The 15000-nt window shown below is 40.0% G+C and overlaps 1 long non-coding RNA gene across 1 annotated transcript; it reads right to left on the minus strand.

Moving 5' to 3' along the window:
- Positions 1-5002: 5002 nt before the first annotated feature.
- On the minus strand, positions 5003-10421 carry LOC137996493 (uncharacterized). Its single transcript, XR_011122320.1, has 2 exons — positions 10196-10421; positions 5003-5498 (listed from the first exon to the last, which is right to left on the minus strand). It is a non-coding gene; the product is annotated as an uncharacterized lncRNA (long non-coding RNA).
- Between the last annotated feature and the right edge of the window lie 4579 nt (positions 10422-15000).

Raw genomic sequence — 15000 nt, forward strand, 5'->3', positions numbered from 1 at the left:
AGGACTTGGAAACTTGAAGTCACGCTGTGACATTGTCCTTAACATAACCATCTGTAGCTGCAACATTTTCCACCTGCCGTGTCTCTGGAAAACTGGATCGCCTATTCCGCTGTTGGCGGCCCTCGTAGCACCCCCTGAGCGAGAAGAGTGTGTCCCGTCTGAAGATGGATCCGTGACTACATTCTTTAGACTCTTGGCTAGTTGATCCTTACACGTTGTGTCCGAAATCGGTTTATTATTTTGAATCAGCTTATAAGACGATTTAGTTTTGACTAGAGGTTTAAAGATAAATTCGGTAGAGAGGGGGTTAATATCTAACATGCTTAAGTAATCTTTGAGTAGTGAAACTGGACAGACACTACTGCCTGACTGGGCAATCACAACCTCATCTTCTCACCTAAGCTGGTCTGTCTTGCACTTCTCCACTGTGATTGTCATGTACCCGACATGCACACTAAAAATTAAAGTGTAATGTTACGAACGCAAAAATGTAAAATTACACCTTGTAACTGTGTAAACTATTAATGTATAGATTTAGCCAAGCCTAAAAGCGGAGCTCCCTGGGTATTTATTCTTACTGCCTGTAGGGTTGGTGAAAACAAAAGGTTTCGAATTGTCCGCGTTCTGATGTTTCCGGTTGCTGCTTCAATAATTAAATCATTTTCCTTTCTTTCTTCTATAGAGAAATTCATTGCCTAACTAGTGAATTCCACGGTAAATTTTAAAAACCGATATCGCATGAATCAAGAAGCGATGAGCACGAGATCGGTTTTTCGAGTGAAATTTACTTTGGAATTGACCAGTTTGGCACTGAATTTTTCTTGAACCGCATGAGTTTTAACGACGTTCGCGCGGAAATCTTCCCACATTGAAATTTGTTTCATTTCTCGACTGAAGTTAGGTCATAAATTGCATATTCCAAAACTGAAAAAGAATTGCGGGGGGGGGGGGGGGGGGGTTACCGACTTTGTTTCGGAGAAAAAGGCAAGGAAAAATGCCCTAATTTCGATAGATAGGTCATCATAACGAGATGTAGCCTCATCTACTCATCCGTTGAAAATCATAAAACTAACATGTTAGAGTGAATGTTTCTGTGCATAGAAATATAGGAGTGGGTCTTTTAGATAATTGCATGCCGCTGGGGATGTCGTAAACAGTAGAGATAATCCTCAACGAGCCTTTTCGCAAGAGCTACCTGTTGAAACCACTTCCGGAACTCAGGACACAAGGAAAAAGAATTAAAAAATAAAGATAACTTCTTACATTGTGCTTTTTTTCATTTCATCATATTTTGTAGATTGTAAGAAGAGCAAGTGATTCGTGTCTCGACCAACGATCTAAAGGAGTAAAATCCTTTTTTCTAAGAGCATATTTGAAAGCTGTCAACCTTTTCCTTGAACCAAGGCAGCACTGAGGTTCATTTATAGAGCGCTGCCACTCTGCAATAGCCACTTAACCTCCTGACTGCCCCCATAAAGACGACGTACTGTCTAAAAGAAAACACCTTGTCAACTTGTGAAGTTGGAATAAACACAAGCACTGGAGTACATAGTAAATATTGAAGTTGTTTGACCCTGTCACAGGGCATTTCTTTAATGAAAAGGTAAATTGGATGCAAGACTGGTCTGTGACATTACACTCAGAAGAAGTTCTAGCCCGGGGAGACTCCCATATGGAACAGACGGGGATGATCGTCGGAAATTTTGAATTTAACCCCTAAAGGAGACCATTTGGGCGTGGCTCAAGCTTTTTGTGACCCCTAAAGGAGACCAATATGGGCGTGGCTTAAGCAAATTTTGACTCCTAAAAACAAGTTAAAAAGAAAATTTGACTTATGTTTCTCTTCGTGTAATTCTGTGTTTCTTCGCGGAACCCTAAACGAGACCTTGGCGGCTTACAATATTGGCGCTTTGCCCTGAATACCCTAAGCGAGGCCAAAATACAAAATTTACACCCCTAAGCGAGACGACGAGCATCCCCGTCTGTTTCATATGGAAGTCCCCCACCCCCCCCCCCCCCGGGAGTTCTAGTTGCACAGTAGTATGATCAATAACATCGTTTATTGCCATAGTGAGGCTTGATTACAGAATCATAAATACTTGCCCCCCAAAATACCCTGTGCAATCAACTGATACACCCATGTTCGGGAGACTGCTGGCCTGTTAATTAATCATGGAACATCCATATATGAGGAAAAGAACAATTTGCTAAATAAAAGTGCAATGTCTGCAGGCCCTGCTTTCTGTTAATCCTATCAGTGGCACTTGAGCGACTTAATGGTAGTCTAGCTTTCAAAATCTCTAAATAATAATAATTTATTATTATTGTAATAATGCAACACACTTGGTGTTAACATGTATGTCAAAACTTGAAGATGGTATTTTGCTTTCCCCCTTGACTGGCCATTATTTGCACATATATGTTCAAGCAAACGTCCAAGGCAAAATTATGAAAGACTCAAATCTAACAACATGTGTTTAGGCAAACTGTTGAGGGTCATTGGTTGTATGTATGGTTTATAGTATGTTTATATGGTCTTGTGAGCGCCTTACAGGCAGCACACGCTTTTTGGACGCTCTTCAAATTTTCAATTTTTAGATCAAGACATAATTTCGTCTTACCTCGTTTTATTAACTATACTATTATTTACTATGGCCCTATCATATTCCAGGAGGGCTTTAGAGGCGATTTCGTCTTCGATTTCAAGCAAACTACTGAGCTCAAGCTTTTGGCGTTCTCTGTGTGAACTTGGGATAACAAGATTTAAACCAACACGACGGGGCTGTCGGGCCGGTGTAAGGAAGCAAAGGCCGCTGTTTACGTGCGAGGGACTGCCTCTACAAAGCTCTACACGAAGCATTTTGTCTTCAAATGAAAGTTGTGATTTCAGAGACTCATTTGAATAACATGATACTGGACTCAGTTGTTGCTATAGATGGATACACTATTCATAGGAGAGACCGAGATTGGGGTGGGAAGGATAAACGCAAGAAAGGCGGAATCGCGGTGTACGTCCGAGAACAGCTGAAAGTGCTGGATGTCAAACAAGATAGCGCCTTTGAAATGATAAGCCTGCGTTTGTTACTTCCACCTAGTCACCAAATGCTGCTTGTTGGGGTTTACCACCCACCCAAGGTGTCTTATCAAGAAATTGAACTGATCGACGCTATTACAGCACTTGCGGATGGTTTCCTGGACTCTGTCCCCGACGGCGTGGTTCTGTGTGGGGGAGATGTGAACAGGCTATATCTAGATAGCGTAGTCTCGGCCTCGGGTCTATCGACGCTGGTAGATTTCCCTACGAGGGGTCAAGCTACTTTAGACAACTGTCTAACTAACAAGCCTGAACTGTTTAACCCGCCCTTTCCCTATAAAAATTTGATAAAAACTGATCACACAGGAGTTGTCCTACCGCCGGGCAGGAAGTTGAAGCCGTTGCGTACTAAGTTTCAATTCAGGAACTATAGAGAACATCGCAAATTGCAGTTTGCTCACAAGATCCAGTCCTGTGATTGGTCGCATGCCATTGAAGCTGACGACGTTGACTGCGCAGTCGATCGACTAAACGACACCCTTCATGATATTATGGATAGGTGTTTTCCCTTGGGAACTGTTATTCTTTCTACAAGAGACCCCCATTGGATTTCACTTCTGCTCAGGTACTTGCTGAAAAAACTCAGTAAAGCGGCGTCCCGTGGCAAAGAGGCGAAGACGAAAGAACTGACTTTTCGTTTATCAGGGATCATAGTCATCGAACGTTCGAATTCTATAAAACGCCTTCCAATATTTCGGTCGGCCAAACCACCCTTCTTCAGGTACAATAAGAGTTTACATTGAATTGCTTCTATGTACATATATATATAGTAAATCGATGCTGACGTAATACTGGAAAAAATGTGATAAATTGAAATCTATTACGTTTCTTCGCGTATATTAAGACCGTTGGGATCAATTGTTCTGCCTCTTAAAATTAAAAAAGCTTCTCTGGCCTTACGGATCGAGTCTTTGTCAGAACATTTTTTTTCCATAGGAATTAATTGCATGTCCTTAGAGATGTTGTGGGGAGAGGAGAGGAAACCTGTCGTGCACGTTTTGTTTTGAAACCATTTTTCGTGTGCTCAATAAAGGGATAGTTATCTTGAAGGCACACTGTTTCTTGTGCTTTCCCCCTTGCGTGACTTATACGGCAAGTTTACGATCTCTTCATTTATGCATTCTAATGATGCTCAGCTTGATGCTAACCCAGGTCCCCAGAGTACTGCCAAGAATGCCATTCGCGGTGAGCCATTCACTTTGGTTGTGATCCATTCAACTTCGTTATGCCCCATTTAGTTTGCAAGTATGTGTCTTTCAACCTATGCTAATACACCATTCGGTTCGAAAGTGTGCCACTCAACATTGCCAATTCAATTTAGACATGATGCGTGATGATACGCCATTCAGTTTGGCATTCTTAATTTTGACTAAAGTGCACTAGTCCGTTGTGATTGGTCTACGTAAATTCCGGCTCGTTGGAATTCCTAAAGATTCCCATAAATTCCTAGGAATTTCCAAAAAACTGGGGTATCATTTCGCAAGGGCGTGGCCTACTAGAATTTCGTCCAATTAATCAGAAAAGGAAAAAGTTAACCAATAACAACAGAGTTTAGGACGCTGTTAGCGCTTCCTTACTGCGCATGCAATGTATGTTGTAATGTTTTGCCAAGCCATACATTGATCGTGCGCGTGGGAGGAAATAACTCTTTTGAAAGCACTTAAACAGATCATTCTTCCATTTTCATGGAGGGGGTTGATGGGAGTTAGGGACGAGAGGGGGTGGTTGGGTGGGGGAGTTGAGGGAAGGATTAGTTGACTGGAATGACTCAGGTTCTGCTGAAGCGAGAATGGTGGTACCAAGGAAAGCTTAAGGGTTATATTGTTATTTTGATAGGTGTCAAATTTAAAAACAATTAAAGGGATTTCGTTTAATATCTCGCCAAGAGATATCAATTATATGCCTTCATCTGCTCTACGAAAGGTGATCTCTCGGTGTTTAATGCAACCGTACTATAAAGTCCTTTCAATTTTCACGCTATTCACTATGTAATTATTACCATTATTAGTTTATCATGAAGTATCTAATTATGATAAATGCTGCACACTTGAGATCTCCGTCCTTTTCACTTAACGCAAAACGGACATAGCTGCGCATGCCACCATCAGGAGGACGCTGACCACGGGTGCTGAACCACCATTGCAGAGATCTGTGTCGCAACAATCTAGTTTGCATTTTCCACCAGCATCCTTACAGGGTTTTAATAGTGTTTCGGAAGTATCGCAGTATGCCTTGGTTTGACATGATCTGACGAAATTCTTGAATTCACCAACAGAGGTACTAAAATCTGTGGTGAACGTAAGGCAGCGATCAAAGTTGGAACCACAGTCTATCTCCTTTTTACCCTTGTCGCAGTCCTCCAGACTTGTGGTACTGTCACAGACGTTGCACTTGAGTCCAGAAACTGCAATGGAAAAGAAAACTTATCAGAAACAACTCATGCTGCACAGCCCTGAAAGCTGTCGTAATTGAGCTAGTAAGACAGCGCTGTATGTTTGCCCCAAGCAGCCGCGCCTGAGGAGACTATTAAGTCTAAATGTTAATGTTCTCAAGTGAAAAGACAGTTTTAGTGCCAGAAACTATTCTTAACTGTTTTGGGCTACGGATGCCCAGGATAGATGCAGAAAATCGGTTAAAAGGTGGGACGGATGCTGTTATTGTCCTTTCAGTGAGTCTTGTGTCCGATGGGATTCCAAGATTTACATTGCCTAATATGGGAACCTCCTGGAGTCTGTATGTATGTGAATTCACCTTTAGCCTGGCAGCTTGGAGCCTATAAGCCTGTCTCTTTGAGTCCCCGGGTTTTATGCAAAAACAAATATTGATGCAAAAGTAAAAGTAAATAAGTATTAGAGAGAATTTAGAGAGAGTAGAAGAAAGTTTCTAGGACGGTCGCTCGAGAATAACATATTTACAGCATGAAAACAACATTAATTTTGAACCGTGAATATAGAATATAAAAAGTTACGATCAGCCACAAACATTTTGGGAGATTTTTGCCACGTTCAATTGTGTTATTGTACTTTCGGCTGCACAAATAAATCGCAAAATCGAAAGTGACATCGCCGGAATTCAGATCCCGGGGATGCTCGTCGTCTCGGTAATTCCATCATTTTGGAAATAGCAGCTACTTTATTATTCATCGGCGTCACAAGTTTTTGCCATGATTACATATAATGTATCCGATTTATTAAAGAAAATACAGAAAAATTTAAAAAAGGCGAGGAAGCCCATAAAGAAACTATAAGAGCTTATGGAGCTATGGGCTTCCACAAATTAGACTAGGAAAATAAGTTTAAGATAGCACTGGAACGTAATACAATATATTATTAAAAAGACGAAAGAGTGCACACACACACATTTATTAACAAAAATACAAAAGCGTAAATACTTCGAAGAATTTGATGCTACTAACGATAAAGAAGAAATCTTTTGAGGTTTTTTTTGCAAAACTGAGCGGTAGATCCAGATGACTTAATTTGACTGTCATGAGAATTGAAAAATTTAGGGGCTTGGAAGCGGATTGAAAATTTTCGTATATTAGTTCGAACAAATGGAATATGAAAATTGCAATGGGATGAGTTTCTAATATTATAAGGATGAATATAATTAGCCAGTGTAAACATGTCATTAAACAGTGTAATAGTGTAAACATGTCATTAAATGACGTACTGCTTAAGGTAGCTTTCTTTCGGTAGTAACCGTTCATTATGTCAAATTATGTCTTTGATACCGCACAATTGACGCACATTCAGTTTTCGTTTTTGAGCATATGTATACTGATTTGGTTTGAAATTCTTTGAAATTCTGTCATATTTTTGCTCTACTACTAGCTTTTAAAAGGGTGCTCTTGAAATGAAACGGTCCGCCAAGTCGTACATGCATTTCAGTGAAACTGACACTGCGTGCGTTTTGTAATGTAATTACAATTACAGGGGCACCCAACGACCAATTTGTTGTAAAATGTATTATTATACCCCAGTTAATGAAAATAAATGTTATTAAGGCATTTTCAGGTGTTTTTCAGTGTTGCTGGGAAAACATTATCTGTTCCTTTTTCCCAGCAAGGCAGACAAGAAATTTCCCAGCCAGCTAGATAAAATTGGTTGGTTTCCCAGCCAGCTGATCAAATTTATTTCCCAGCCAGGAATTCCGCGCGCTTTCAAACCCCTTGATCCAAAACGACCGAACAAAAGCGACAAAACCACGACAAAACAGGTTTTTTCCGCAAGCGCAATCACTCTGACCATGCAGCCGTCGTATGTTTGTGACTACTCTCTGGGAGAGGGAAGGGGTTCTTTTTCCTTTTTTTTTTTTTTTTTTAGTCGTCCTCAGTCTTCAGAGTTTCTACAGCCAGCTCGGGTTGAAATGCTAGAAAAAGTCAGTAATTCCCAGGCAAAACCTCTATCAATAACAAAATTTCCCAGCCAGATCATCGAAACACCTGTATTTTTGCCAGCCAGCAAGATTCCTCTGGGGAACAGATAATGTCAGGAACAGATTCGTTGGGTGCCCCTGCAATTACAATTACAATTACAATTACAATTACAATTACAAAAATAATTCTAGATACCTTTCGCATTACAGTGGAGTACATTTCATGCACCTAAAATATTAACTTGTCGTGTGAATCACGATCTCTTTTGACAGAAAACTGAACAGATTTAATATCGTATTAATTTCAGTTTTGACATCGTGATAGACACTTGCATAAACCAGTATAAATTAATTATAAAATGTGTTTGAATTGAGTAATGTATTGTTCACTTGCGGATTTTTGCCCTCAAATACTTTTTTCAGTCACTTTTAATACTTTTGAAGGATAACTTCGCATTTTTTAAAGCTTTTCAAGCTACAAAGCCGAAAATTAGTGAGTTCGACGATTCTACATGAATAATTAGCATCAGCTTGCGTTCAAATTTCGCGTCATTTAGCTCGCTCAGGTTACAAACATTTCTGATATTTTCGGAGGGAAGCGTTCCGAGTTCGAGCATAAAACTTCACACAGAAAATGAATAATAGCAATATTTGAAGAATATGAAGTAAAAAAAAATTAAGAATGAGGTACCAGGTACATTTTTATCGCGTCAAATATCACCCATTTTCCGCCGCCATGTTATGCGGTCTTTGAGGATGTTCTTTAAAGAGCTTAGAAAATCCCAATTTTAACATTTCCGAAAAAAGTCTCAAAGAAAAATGAACAGGAATAGTTGTTCTTAATTTTTGTCAAGTTTGGTGCGAATTGAATTCATTGAAAGACTTCTGTCACCGTTGCTTGGTTCTCGCAGCAAATTTTGGACAATTTGTCAAACAGACAACCGCACTTTAACCGCGTTTTCAAATTTTCGCAAATTTCTAAAAAAAAATAAGAATGGCTGGAACTTTTAAATGTGGTTCTTGAAAATAGTTCACTAGAGGGTACCTTTGGGCAAAATATGAGCTATCCGCCAAAATGGTCGTTGACGGACGATTCTCGATTCTTACAGGCAGCCGTTCTTAAGTCTAAATGTTCTCAAGTGAAAAAACAGTTTTAGTGCCAGAAACTATTCTTAACTGCTTTGGGCTACGGATGCCCAGGATAGATGCAGAAAATCGGTTAAAAGGTGGAGTCTGTATGTATGTGAATTCACCTTTAGCCTAAAAATACTAGCAGCATATCTGTTGCAACAGGAACCTGAAAGGAATGATTACGACTCATGAAAGAATGATAAATGTCCGCTTTCTTTCCGACCAAATATATTAGAGGGATAGCTTAAGTGCCTTATTGCTAATATCCAACTTTCCAACATCTTTCAACTGATTTTGGCCGGTAAGAACTTAATGCACTTTCTCCCCTCGATATCTGAACACATGTGATAGATAGCGATACACACACTTTTGACCTAATACCGACGCTTTCGAAGTACCTTTCTAAATGAAGGCTTTGAGGCCATTTCATCCAATACACTGTACTCATTTCAATTTCCAATAAACTTTACTCATGAGTTTAAATTTTTTGCCTAGAATCGCTATACTAATTTTGAGCGACTATCTAAACTCGAAAAAAAAAATATTGTTGTTGTATCAACTAAGCTTGCTCTCCAAACGACTGGGTGTCAACATGTTCACTAAAATAAAAGCAATTAACGTGGATTTTCTTGAACTATTCATTTGTTTCTTAGTAAGCAGATGAATTATTGAGAAGTTAGGTTTCCTGAGGTGTTTGATGTTAATACTCAGTTTAATACTGAAACTTTTGGAAAGAGGAAAGCACGGATTGACTACAGCAAACCCTTAATCGGAACTGGACGAAACTGAACATACAGAGAGACGAAAGCCTGTGAAGCTACCTTGGTCAAAGTTTTAATGCTTATAAGAAAGCAGTGGTTCGCTTTCTGAGTCAACAACAAATGTTAGTGAGGAGACTGTGAAATGTTGAACAGTTCGACTATGATTCAGATTTAAAATTTCGACATTGCAGGGGCACCCAACGACCAATTTGTTGGAAAATGTATTATTATACCCCAGTTAATGAAAATAAATGTTATTAAGGCATTTTCAGGTGTTTTCTAGTGCTGCTGGGAAAACATTATCTGTTCCTTTTTCCCAGCAAGACACACAAGAAATTTCCCAGCCAGCTAGATAAAATTGGTTGGTTTCCCAGCCAGCTGATCAAATTTATTTCCCAGCCAGGAATTCCGCGCACTTTCAAATCCCTCGATCCAAAACGACCGAACAAAAGCGACAAAACCGGGACAAAACAGGTTTTTTTTCCGCAAGCGCAATCACTCTGACCAGCCGCCGTATGTTTGGGAGAGGGAAGGGGTTCTTTTTTTTTTTTTTTAGTCGTCCTCAGTCTTCAGAGTTTCTACAGCCACCTCGGATTGAAATGCTAGAAAAAGTCAGTAATTCCCAGGCAAAACCTCTATCAATAACAAACTTTCCCAGCCAGCTCATCGAAACACCTGTATTTTTGCCAGCCAGCAAGATTCCTCTGGGGAACAGATAAAGTGAGGAACAGATTCGTTGGGTGCCCCTGACATTGATTACTCCTCCTGTGAGGGTCTAAGCTTAATTTCCTTTATGAAAAATACTTTAAAAACGTGAAAATCGGTAACTTACCGAAAGAGAAGCAAAAGAGAAAAACCAAGGCAAACAGCCTTTTCATCTTGTAGTTCGGTCGTTGGGAACCTTCAAAACTAACGAGTGATCAAGTTGGTATGCCGCACCGCAGAGTTGTGAAACCCGGGATTCAAATAGACAGGCTTATAGGCTTCAAGCTGCCAAGCGTGCTGTCGAATATTGGACCAAGTGATGGCCATTCAATGTCAAAAAAGACAAAAGTGAGTGGCAGTTATCAAGTGCGAACCAATCAACAACTAACGAGGTTTGCGTCGACAGCATGACTCAGGAAATATGCGCTTTTTACTGGGTTGCCAAACCCAGTCGGAATCTCAGTTTCATTTCGTGGGTGTTTTACTGGGTTGCCAAACCCAGTCGGAATCTGCGTAGAATTTCGTCGTTTTATTTTTTTCCGTGTCGGTAAAAGTCTTGCCTGTCACTCCCCTGCTTAGTGGTGTCATTGGGCGTAGAGTCTTCTGTGCGTATTTTGTTAGGTTTGAGGGGGCTGGGGTAATACGTAGATTTCTCTGGTGCACACGGGAAGACATTTATTTATTACCCTGGAATGGCGTTGAAAGTCATTGTAACGCAAAGGGCGTTTTAGTGCATCTTTAAACAAAATATGCCCTTATGGATCTCAAGAATGGAACGTCGATTGGATAAGCAACTTAGGCGATGAAAAATAAATACCTGGAATCTTTAAAGCGACGAGTGATGGTCTTCGACAACAATTTCATTTTTCGCCGTTGGACATCAATTAAGGTCTGGATAGTAGCAGGGATAACGATATTTTAAGAAACAACACAACACTAATGCTAAGTAGCATTTTGGTTCACACTATATATTCAACTCTGTACTTTGTAATTTAAACTGAAGATGACAGCAGTTTCTGTCGAAACATGTTTTTAAATTTAAAAAGTGTTGTGTTGATATCAATTAAGCTTTAACTTGGTACTATATACAACACTGAAGTCAAATAGCAATAGGCCTTATCACGGTTTTCGACGCCATCTTGACGGGTAGGCAAAGCGGTCAGAAATTACAGTGTTTGTATGAGAATCCGATAGCAAATAACTTCTTCCAAAATTGAATTTTTCACAATTTCTGAATCGCAACGTTAAAATACTAGGTAGAAGGTTGTATTCACCAAGTTTGAAGTATGTAGCTTGGCTAGAAGACGCTCAGTTAATTTTTTGAATTTTCCACACATTTGTCTGTAAATTTGGCTGGGTAAACAAACGTCTAGACGCAGTTCGCGGGAAAAAAATTTTGAGACTAATGTACGGAAAATTAAAAAAGAATAGCTCAGCGACTTATAGGAAAGCTACATCCTTCAAACTTGGTGAATACAATCTTCTACCTAGTATTTTAACGTTTTGATTCACAAATTGTGTAAAATTTAATTTTGGAAGAAGTTATTTGCTATCGGATTCCCATACAAACACTGTAATTTCTGACCGCTTTGCCTACCCGTCAAGATGGCGTCGAAAACCGTGATAAGGCCTATTCTTTTATGGATTTGACGAACATCGAAGGAATCGAACGCCTTGAATGCATCACTGTGTTTACTGAAGTCGCATCTAAGTTGTCCGACAAGTTACATTCATTTTATGACTCAACTCAGCAAAGGTAAAAAAAAATTGGAAATATGACAGTGAAAAATTATTTGAATGAAAGCTGTTGTTTCTTTTGAGCTCTATTGTTTACCGACAAGGTTCTTTCGAAAAGATTTGGTTTTATCAACGGAGTTGATAATGTAAATTGGCCACCGTACAGAGATTCTAAAAGCTGACGTTTCGAGCGTTAGCCCTTCGCTCTGACGAAGGGCTAACGCTCGAAACGTCAGCTTTTAGAATCTCTGTACGGTGGCCAATTTACATTATCAACTCCGTTGATAAAACCAAATTTTTGTATACTACTTCCCCACCGACGCAGCATCACAGTTTCTTTAGAAACTACCCCTTCATTCTTCTTTCGAAAAGAGTTTGATGTGAACTGTCAGAAATATATTTAATTGCATATGCTTTGTGATTGTGTGTTTCGTTTGTACGCACGCAACTGAAATAGAAAGGGTTCAAATGAAACCATGTTGTCTCGCAGTGATGAGCGCAAATTTCTATTGCGTCGAGAAGCCTGAAAAAATTTAAGGACTTCAACGGGATTTGAACCCGCGACCTCGCGATACCGGTGCGATGCTCTAACCAACTGAGCTATGAAGCCACTGACGTTGGGAGCTGGTCACTTCTGAGTTCACAACTTCCCGTGATAAGTAATTATGAGTGAAAGATATATATGAAATACATCATATATTGCACTGCGGGTATGAAATAAAATGAAACCATGTTGTCTCGCAGTGATGAGCGCAGATTTCTTTTGCGTCGAGAAGCCTGAACCCGCGACCTCGCGACCTTGCCTCTTATAGCAAATATGTTTGTTTGTTTCAATAAATTAGTGAAGTTTCGAAACTCAGGCGGTAGAAAACGACACAATCCCCATTCAACAGATTCTCGAACACTTTCCGTTGTCGAAATCTTGGATGTTTCCCACCTTAAAATCACTGTAAAGCTGGAATACGGAGGGTCAAAGAATACCTTCGCAGCCACAATCTAATTTATGCCTGACCGATTAGTGCGGCCGAGTTTCTGATTGGCGGATATTAACAGCGGCTCACCACCTCAAGCGAACCTCACGCGTCCAGCCCAGAGGAGGAATGAATAGTATCCCAGATTTCTTTTCGGCATCTCGTCCCAACGGGAAGAGCAAAATGGCGCGCTCGGTTGATGAAATACGCGATCTTCTTCGTGATTATTTCGTAGGTTTTCTCGATTATAATGGTGAGTGATTTGTGCCTGTCAATACTTGATCACTTTGTATTTAATTTCTGATATTTATTCATCAAGACTCACGGAAGACTACTCATATTTTGATAATTCAAAATGTGGTTCTTTCACAATGTGATCACTGAATATTTATGATAAAAAAGTTATGTACAAGCAAGACTTCGACAAGTAAATTCAAGTTGACTAAATTGTATCAAAGTTAAGACTTGACGATATAATAAAACTGTTTCTAGCTGGATTAGTTTTCACTTTAGGGACATCAAAGGTTCCTGTGCATCTTAAAGTGTACCTTGATGGCTTTGTGTAAAGGTGAGAGTAAATAACGCAGTCTGTGACTCTTATCATTAAGAATGTCATTGAAAAGGGCATTGCATAAGTTACGATGATGTTCATTTAACGAGACTAAATCCATAAGAGTAATTGCTTCGTTGTAATTAAGACCGGGACACATAATTGCTAACGCCCTCTTCTGTATACGTTCCAGTTCATGCGTTAAATACTTTGGTAGCGAATAGTAGAACACAGGCACTGCATAGTCATACGGATCTTATGCATGTAGTGTAGAACAGGCTCAGATCCGCACAGGGTACCTTGGCCCTTTTAAATAGAACCAAAAAATATAACCTTTTTGATGCTTTCTTTCTTACGTCATTTATAAGTTCGTTCCACGATAAGACACTTGAGATGGTTACACCTAATAACTGTGCCCTTAGGCCTTGTTACTACTTCTAAATCTTTCCACCAACTTTAACTTGTTCAAATACTTGTTTCGTTCTTGCAAATGAAATTCTGAGTTCTTTAAATTTGTCTTGATTTACAGTGTTTTTTGACCTCTCAGCTCCTTTATCAGCAATAAGTTGTGCACCTCAGATTTCACCTTTTGGAACAACCTCTCATATCGTCGTATCATGCGCATTTTTCCAGACACAGGCGTCACTGAGTACTAGATCGTTGATCATTATAATGAACAGCCAAGGCCCTAAGTTAGTTCCCTGAGGGGCTCCTGATGGAACTGAACCCCATACAGAGTAACAACCATCAGCTAGTTTGACGGTATACGGGTGCGAATCGCTGATTTTCAGGGCCACGACACGCTTCATTTTGCACAGTGTACCTTGTCTGCCGGGCAAGACGCGTTAAGTTATCAAAACTAGCAGCAATTTAGACCCAAGACCGTGATGCGAGAGGCATGGGTCTATTCTCGATTTTACGTCACAAACTGCTTTTCAATGCAACATTCCTTTGAAAACAGTAATGCAAAGCAATTTGTGACCTAAAATCGAGTAATAGACCCAAGCCTCTCACATCACGGTCGTGGGTCCAAATTACTGAAGATTCGGTATAAAGCCAAACAGGGTCAAATTCGTCATCAGGTTTAAAATCAAGGAGGAGAAAGGACGCCCAAATTAAGGTCGTCAGCGCGAGCCTTCAAGCAAAGCAGTTAAAGGAACGAATAAAAAGGGAAAGTGAGGCGCGTGAGAAAGAATTAAGAGAAGAAATGGCCCAAAGGGTATTGGAGTTCAAACTGGAATATCGAAAACGGGAGCTCGATCTGTTACGGAAAAAACGAGGGAACGATATGGCCATAATTTCTACCTCGCCATCTTTGAAACATTATTTAGTTGCCAGTCCCCAAACAGTTAGTGATCTGGACAGTAAAGATGAAATTCAAGCGCATGTATTGAAGTTGAACCTAGAATGACAACGGGATATATTTCCCAAGGAAGTAAGCCAGTTGTCTACTCAGAGTCATCCCTAAATTATGACAGACTGTAATGTATTTAGTGTGGGCCACCTGTGCTTGTACGACCGCAAGGTTTTCTGGATCCACATGGAATAAAAAATTAGTTAGCCATCTTGCCTGGCGAAATCAATCGGTGTTGTGTTACTGTAGTTTAAGGTTGGATACACTGCATTTTTTTGGCGACGAGGATAGTGGAAATGTCTACCTATGGTAAACTAGAG

The sequence above is a fragment of the Montipora foliosa genome, chromosome 3, assembly GCF_036669935.1.
Source record: "Montipora foliosa isolate CH-2021 chromosome 3, ASM3666993v2, whole genome shotgun sequence".
Taxonomy (NCBI): domain Eukaryota; kingdom Metazoa; phylum Cnidaria; class Anthozoa; order Scleractinia; family Acroporidae; genus Montipora; species Montipora foliosa.